This window comes from Phacochoerus africanus, chromosome 10, assembly GCF_016906955.1.
Source record: "Phacochoerus africanus isolate WHEZ1 chromosome 10, ROS_Pafr_v1, whole genome shotgun sequence".
Classification (NCBI taxonomy): domain Eukaryota; kingdom Metazoa; phylum Chordata; class Mammalia; order Artiodactyla; family Suidae; genus Phacochoerus; species Phacochoerus africanus.
Window position 1 is genome coordinate 39,175,873 of NC_062553.1, and position 8,997 is coordinate 39,184,869.

Consider the following 8,997-nt stretch of genomic DNA (forward strand, 5'->3'; position numbering starts at 1 on the left):
CTTGTGCTGAGCTTTCCATACGCGCAGTGTGTATTCCCTGAGTTAAGGCTGGTCCAGTCCCATCCTTGAATGTTGTGCTGACATCTCTGCTGCTATTTGTGAGTCTTACAGGTGTGGCTTGGTCTTTTTCAGGCAAGTCAGGATCTGGATACTCTTCCCTATGCCCCCAGCTCCCATCCTCTTTTGCGACTCCTTGCTGTGGTCCATACAGTTCCTGGTCCATGCGGTCTAGCCTGCAGTAGGGGCTTTGGGGTGCTTATTTCCCCCAAGAAGGTAGGCACTATGCAGGTCAGCAGGTTTCAACCCAGCATTCAGGAAATGGGAAACTAAACGGGGCTGAGGAGGGCAGGATTCATGTTTTCTGGGTCTCAGCGTTCCAGGACACCATAGGTTCAGGGTCACCCTGCACAGTGGGTCTGAAGCTGGTCCCAGACAGCCTGCAGGGCAGGGCTTCCTCCTACTGTAACCACTGTGCCTTCTCCTTACTCAAGAGTAGGAAAATGGGGGAGTTCCCATCATGGCTCAGTGGTTAACGAACCTGACTAGGATCCATGAAGATGCAGGTTCGATCCCTGGCCTCTCCCAGTGGGTTAAGGATCCAGCGTTGCCATGAGCTCTGGTGTAGGTGGCAGACGTGGCTTAGACCTGGTGTTGCTGTGGCTGTGGTATAGGCCAGCAACTGTAGCTTTGATTTGACCCCTAGTCTGGGAACTTCCATATGGTGAGGATGGAAGAAAAAAAAAGAAAAAAAAAAGAGTAGGGAAATGGGCACATAGCTGACCACATGGGGTAGGTTTCCTTTTACTCATCCTCCTGTCTACTTGGACTTCCTTGTGTCACACTCCTTCTGTGGGTCTCTCCCCAGGCTTCTCTCTGCTTCTTTAAGGCTCTCTTTTACCGAATTGTTCTCTATTTCCCCCCAAATTAGCTAAGAAATGAATATAATAGACATTAGCCTTTTATCAAAGGACACACACAAACGTTTAACTGCAGTTACTTCTGAGGAAAGCATTAGGGGTGAGCATTTTTGTTTCAGTTTTATACACTCTTGGGAGTTCCCTGGTGGCTCAAGAGGTTAAAGATCTGGTTCTGTCACCACTGTGGCACAAGTTCAATCCCTGGCTGGGGAAATTCTGCATGCTGCAACGGGTGGCCAAAAAAATTTTTTCTTTGGAAAGTATGAATTTCCAAATCATATGAAGTATTATTTTTACTCCTTCTGCAATATCAAAACGGATAGAATAAAATTTTCTTGAGATAATTTAAAAATGCAACATTCGATATTAGAAAATTTAACTTCTGTAAAAACAATGTGAGTGAAAGAAAGCTCACCATAGCATAAACTAGATTTTGATATAATTTGATGTGGGACTAAAAGGGAGGAATGAATTAGATCTCTATTGCAAATTTTAAATCAAAAGTAATGAACACCAATGACATTATTTTATTTTATTTTATATTTGTCTTTTTGCTATTTCTTGGGCTGCTCCCGAGGCATATGGAGGTTCCCAGGCTAGGGGTCCAATCGGAGCTGTAGCCACCGGCCTACACCAGAGCCACAGCAACACAGGATCCAAGCCGCATCTACGACCTACACCACAGCTCACGGCAACGCCGGATCGTTAACCCACTGAGTAGGGCCAGGGATCAAACCTGCAACCTCATGGTTCCTAGTCGGATTCGTCAACCACTGAGCCACAATGGGAACTCCGTCCAATGACATAATTTTAGTAAGTGAAAAATGAGGTGAAAAAGGGAGGATTTTAATTTTAGAAAATTAAGGAATTAGAGTGGCTTGTTCAGTTGAAGACTGCATTTGAATCTCTTTTCCCACTTGCCCACTTGGGCAAGGTGCCTGGTGAAAACTACATTTCCCAGTTTTCCTTGCTGTTAGGTGTGATCACGTGTCTTTGTTCTGACCGATGATGTGTATGGAGAGCTGGTGCATTTGTGTGTGGCGGGGATGGGGTGGGGAGGGGTTGGTCTGAAGAGGAAATGAGCCCTTGCCTTTCCTTTTCCTTCCTGTCCTGACCGGAGTTCCAGCAGTCTTCAGACCAGAACGGGCTCTTAAGATGGAAGGAGCCCACAGGCTGAGGATGGAGGGGAGGAGAAAGGGAGAAGCATGAGTCCTGGTGATGCCATGGAGTCACAGATTGTCACTGTAGGGTCTGTCTCTAGACATCCAGATGCAAGAGAATACATTCTTGTGGGATCAGTGTGCTATTTTTCTCAGGCCTCCATTTACTCGCAGCTGAATATAATTTCTAACTGATCTATTGGCTTAATTCTGTTCTCTAAAAGACGGTTTATGGAAATTCATCAATATTCTCATCATTCTGATGAAAACGTATAGAAAAATTGTCCTCAGTATCAAGAGCATGAGATCAAAATTTTCCACCAGGTCGAGATGGCAAAATGTCCTGTACTCTGAAGACATACTTTTAAGTCAAAAGCTCAGTGCAATTTAAGGATCTATGTTATTTATACTTCATCTAGAAACCTCAAGCAGATTCCATTTTCTCTCGTACAACTACTTATTCAAATCTTGAGTTACAAACTTTTTTAATTGCAGACATTGCTGGGAAAACACACATCTCAGAGCCCACACATTCTTTCTGTCTGGACACCGTGTTCCCCAAGTGGGGGCAAATACCTGTGGTTTGCATTTTCCCGGGGCTGTGAAATTTCAGTGGGTTTTTTTTTTTTTTAATTTTATTTATTTATTTTTTTTATGCCTATGGCATGCACAAGTTCCTGGACCATGTTTCGAACCTGAGCCACAGCAGTGACAATGCCGGTTCCTTAACCCGCTGAGCCACCAGGGAATTCCAGTGAGAAATTCTTGATTAAATTCAATGGTTGTGTAACTCAGATATCATCTGGGATCTCCTGAACCCATATGACCCAGAGACAGGGGTGGCCTAAGTCCCCAAATGCAGACCTCCAATAAAGTTCAGGGTCGATCTCTAGAACTTTTTATCTTGCGTATCAGAAAATTTATACCAGTTGAAAAACAATTCTCCATATCCCTTTCCCCCAGCCCCTGGCAACTGCCATTCTATTCTTGGCTTCTCTGGGTTTGACTCTCTTCAGATACCTCATATGTGTGGTATCATACACATCTGTCCTATGAATGGCTAATTTCACGTAGTGTGATATCCTCTAGGTTTAGCCAGTTGTCACAAATGGTGAGATATCCGTTTTTTTTTTTTTTTTTTTTGTTCGTTTGTTTTTAAGGCTGAAGGATATTCCATTGTGTATACATATACATCACATTTTCTTTATCCAGTCATCTGGCCTTTTGGCTTGTCTCCATATCTCGGCTAGTGCCAATCATACTGCAGTGAACTTGGTGGTATACATATCCTACATTTTTTCTAATTTTTTAAATTAAAGTAAAGTTGATTTAAAATGTTCTGTCAGTTTTTGCTGTACAGCACAGTGACCTGGTCATACTTGCATATACATTCTTTTTCTCATATTATCCTCCATCATGTTCCATCACAAGTGACTGGATATAGTTCCCTGTGCTATACAGGAGGACTTCATTGCTTATCCACTCCAAATGCAATAGTTCGTATCTGCTAACCCCAAACTCCCAGTCCATCCCACTCCCTCCCCCTGTCCCCCTTGGCAACCACAAGTCTATTCTCCATGTCTGTGAATCTGTTTTACAGAAAGGTTCATTTGTGCCAAATTTAATTTAATGCATTCATTCATTCATTTATTTTTTTGTCTTTTTGTCTTTTTAGGTCCGCACCTACGGCTTATGGAGGTTCCCAGGCTAAAGGCCTAATCGGAGCTGTAGCCGCTGGACTACGCCAGAGCCACAGCCACATGGGATCAAGCCGCGTCTGCAACCTACACCACAGCTCGTGGATCCTTAACCCACTGAGCAAGGCCAGGGATTGAACCCGCAACTTCATGGTTCCTAGATGGATTCGTTTCCACGGCGCCATGATGGGAACTCTGCTAGCTCTTCTTTCTTGATTTCCTTTCTTTCTCCTTCGCGCACACATGGCCCAAGTTGCCCCTAGGAGCTCCACACCCCTGTCACTCTTTCCCCTTCAGTCTTTATTCCCAGTGCACCTCCAGGCCCATTTTCTCAGAGTTAGGATCCTTCAAGGTGTTTGGCTGAGTGAAAATGTCATTCCTTTAGCCACACCATCCTTCTTACAAGGAAGAGAGCTCTCACGTCTCAGTCTGCCAGCATCTTGATCCAGAACTTCTGGCCTCCAGAGGGTGAGAGATGTGTGGTTTAAATCACCCAGTCCATGATGTTTCGTTACAGCAGCCAAGCTGACTAAGACAATTACAGTGTGAGAACTCAGGCCTAAAATTGCCACACTCTGTATTTTTTAGAAGGAAAGCTGAAATTTTCTGGTATTTAAAACAGCAAGTGAGGAGTTCCCATTACGGCTCAGTGGTAATGAACCTGACTAATAACCGTGAGGATGGGAATTTGATCCCTGGTCCCAATCAGTGGGTTAAGGGATCTGGCATTGTGGTGTAGGTCTCAGGTGCAGCTTGGATCTGGCATTGCTGTGACTGTGGTGTAGGCCGGAAGCTGTAGTTCAATTAGACCCCTAGCCTGGGAACTTCCATATGCTACAAGTGCAGCCCTTAAAAAAAAAAAAAAAAAAAAAAACCCAAAACCAAAATAAACAAACAAAAAAATAAAAGCCAAACCCAAGCAAACAAAAAAACCCCAGAAGGTGAGCCAAATGAAACAAAACCATAAGTCTGAATGTGGCCTATGGTGCAAATGCAACACTTTGTAACTTTCCTGTGATAATTAAGAGTTCAGAAAGGTCGGAGTTTCTCAAGCCCTAGCACTTATGAGCCGTGTGTCCTTGGGCCAGATGACTTATCTTCCCTGAGTTCAGTTCTCGCTTCTGTAAACCAAGCATAATAATAGCACCCTATGGGGTTACATGAGATCATTTCGGGAAGTAGCATCGTGCGAGACAAATAGAACATGTTCAAATGGGCCAGTCTGAAAAGGCCACACACTCTAGGATTCCAACTACATGACATTCCAGAAAAAAAGACCAAACTATGGAGACAGGAAAAAGATCCGTGGTTTTTCCAGGGACTCAGGGGGAGGAAAGGAGGCATGAATAGGCGCACAGGGGATTTTTAGGGCAGTGAAACCATTCTGTTTGATTCTATAATGGGAAATACACGTCATTATACATTTGTCCAAACTTGTAAATTTACAGTACAGTGAACCCTAATCTAACTATGGACTCTAGTTAACAATAAGGTATTAATATTAGGGCATTAATTGTGACAAATGTGCCACGCTACGGCCAGATATTAATAATAAGGGAAACTGGGGGTGGGATGAGACGGTAGATGGGAAAACATGGGAAAATGAAAGAGGGTTACTGATGATGAAAGTGATTATGGTGATTACACTTGTATCAGGTGGTTACTGTTGTGCACCAAGCCGCCCCAACCCGTCATGGTTGAAGACAATGATGACATTCGGAGTTCCTCTCGTGATGCAGTGGTTAACGAATCCGACTAGGAACCATGAGGTGGCAGGTTCGATCCCTGGCCTTGCTCAGGGGGTTAGGGATCCGGCGTTGCCATGAGCTGTGGTGTTGCAGACGCAGCTCAGATCGTGTGTTGCTATGGCTCTGGTGCAGGCCGGCAACTGTAGCTCCGATTTGACCCCTAGCCTGGGAACCTCCATGTGCCACAGGAGCGGCCCTAGAAAAGGCAAAAAGACCAAAAAAAAAAAAAAGACAAAGATGACATTTATTTATTTATTTATTTATTTATTTCAGCTGCTTATTTGTTTATTTTTATTATTATTATTTTTTTATTCAACACGATATTTTATTCAACAAAATTCTAGCCACAGCTATCATTCAAGAAAAATAACACACATTGAAAAGGAAAGAAGTAACACTGTCACTGTTTGCAAATGACATAATACGGTTGAGAATCCCCAAGAGGCGACCAAAAAAAAAAAACTTTACTAGATCCTGATAAATTTGGTAAAGTTGTGGGATACAAGATCTGTTATATCTCTATACATGAATGATGATATATCCGAAAGAAGGTGAGGAAACAGTCCCGTTCACCATTATATCAAAAAGAACATACCTAGGAATAAACCTAATGAGGCAGAAAATCTGTAGTCAGAAAACTAAGACACCGATAAAAAATTGTGTCATCTTCAAACAGATGAAAAGATACTGTGTTCATGGTTTGCAAAAATAGTGTTAAAATTTACCATACTACCCAAGGCAGATGATGACATTTTTTAAAATTGTATTTGTGTATGTGTAACATTAGTTGAGCACTTACTATAGTGTGGTCCTACATAGCCTAGGGTTTTTGTTTTGCTTGTTCTGGTCTTTTTCGTCTTTTTGCCTTTTTAGGGCCACACCCATGGCGTATGGAGGTTCCAAGGCTAGGGGTCCAATCAGAACTGTAGCCGCTGGCCTACACCAGAGCCACAGCAATGTGGGATTCTAGCTGCGTCTGTGACCTACACCACAGCACGGCAATGCCGGCGCCTTAACCCACTGAGTGAGGCCAGGGATCGAACCTACATCCTCATGGATGCGAGTTGGGTTCGTTAACCACTGAGCCACGAAAGGAACTCCACTAATGACATATTATTGCTGACAAGCCAGTTGGGCAGCTGTATGGTGCTGATGGTTTGGGTCAGGGTTGGCTGATCTCAGCTGGACTTGTTCATGCCTATACGTCAACTGCAAGCTCATCTTGGCTGGACTTTGCCACATGTTGGACCGGGTACCTACTGTGTGTACCAAAGGTATTAGCCAAGGTCACAGTGGGTCCAATCAAGTCAACTGACCATGGTCCATGAGTTTGCTCATTCTCTAGCAGGCTTGTCCAGGGGTGTTCACATAGTGGAGACAAGGTCAAGGAGATGGGAGAAATGGAAGACCGTGTACACTGTCACTTCTTCCACATTCTGTTGACAAAGCAAGTTACAGGATTAGCCTACATCCAAGGACTGGGGACACAGACTGCATCTCTTGATGGTGGGAGCTGCAGCATCACATGGCGGAGGGCCTGGATGCAGGGAGGGGAGTAACTGCGGCTGTCTTGTTTTCAGGCACTCTTATCAAAATGATGATAATGGAGATTTTCTTCTTACCCATCACAGTGAGGTCACCCTTCATCTATGCTCCTGAGACCCTTTTTCCAGATTTGGCTGGCTACATCTCAGGCACATTTTCTTTTATCTAGCTGGAGGTTTGGATTGGAAATTTGAACTTGACCAGACCCTAAGATTTTAATGTGGAGACACCAAGGGAACACAAAAGTCGCTTAAGTCTGGTACCCAAATCTGTATCAGAAAGACATCGACCTTAACAGTTGAGAGATGCCCTGAAAGGGGCCTATAAACCTGTCACAGGCCCTTTGAAAATATGTCAACAACTGTAATTTGTGTTATCAAGAGCAACGATTTTTGTTGCTCAATCACACTGGAAAAAGAATATTTGACTCTACTGGCCACAATTTATGATGCTCCAGGATGCCGAAACATGACTCATAACCTTTGCTGGGGGAATAAGTGCAAGAGCTGCCCTGGGAACCAAGATGGCACATACACGGTGCTTAACTTGGCTGTAGAAATTCAGTGACATTTGAGGGAGAAGTGTTCTTATAACTTATGTGCTGAGGACCTGGTGTTCACCAGCTGCCCTTCAGCTGCTGTTTACTTCTGTGGATAAGCAGTGCACAATTTACTGGAAAAGCACTTTTTAAAAAAACCCCAACCCACATTATGGAGAATTCGGGTTGAAAATGTTCCAGTTTTGTAGTTGAATTTACATTCTTAGCCCTAAGAAAGTATTTAGGATCATCTTCATGGACTCGGTCCTTCAGATGCTCCAAGGGAAGAACCCTAGACACCATCAGCTGCTGAAGCCACATGTCGAGTCTGCCACTGCTCCAGTGTGTTGCTGTCAGCCTGAGACAGGCTGGGATCAGGACCCTTTGCTGCAGTGCTTGCACCTGGACAAACAACAGCAACAGAAAATGAAGAAATTGCAAGGGACTAAAAAATATCTGCGTGCATGCACAGTTGGGGAAAAGTACAGACAAGATACAAAAACACTAAAAATCTACCTGCCATGTTGAAGAGCCCAGAGCCAACAAACAGGGTACTGGGAGCAAAAGCAGGGTACTGCCCATGCACCCTGCACGCAGCACCACCAGAAGGGTGGGTAACCCACCATAGCCACCCCTCCAAATTGAGCCTTGGGCCTGCTCCTGTCCTCAGCCCATGTAAATAACCAGCTTGCCCTGCCTTGGGGAGCAAGTAAGGGAACTTGTTATTGGCTTTTGCTTCCTGCCTCCTGTTGGGGCAGGGGCCCCCGAATAAAGCCTTGCCTGAATTTCTTGTCTGGCCTGTTATCAATTTCTATTGAACAAGAAAGGCCAAGAACCCTGGTCAGTAACAAGAGCTGTGCTTTCTGTACCCTCTTGACCCCAGTTGGTGGGAGACTCCTCTGAGTGCGTGGAAGCTCTTTCTGTCTCCTGGGGGCTCTGGTTGTACTGAACACTCTCAAACATCTCTCTTTATCTCATCCTCCTTCTTAAATTCTGCCAGGGAGGTGATAACTCACCATCCAGTCTTATTTCTCCAATACTCAGGAGCCAATTGTAGGAAGCCAGGGAAAAGGACCAAAGTTGCTGCCTCTGCTCCCAAATCTTTCGATTTTGGCTCCTTTTATACTGCAGGGGGTCTCTAGAATAATGTTTTCCAAAGTGTATTCCATGGAACACAGTTAGACGAAATGATTCTCAAGAAAGGGTTCCATGGGTCAGATAATTTTGAGATATGATGCAAACTATATTCCTCTTAAGGGCACACATTTTTTAACACCTAGCACGGTATCTGGCAGAGAGCAGGGATTCACTGACTATTTGCTGAATGGCTGAATTAAATCAGTATTTTCAAAAAACAAAACAAAACAAAACACCATTACATGAGATGATTTG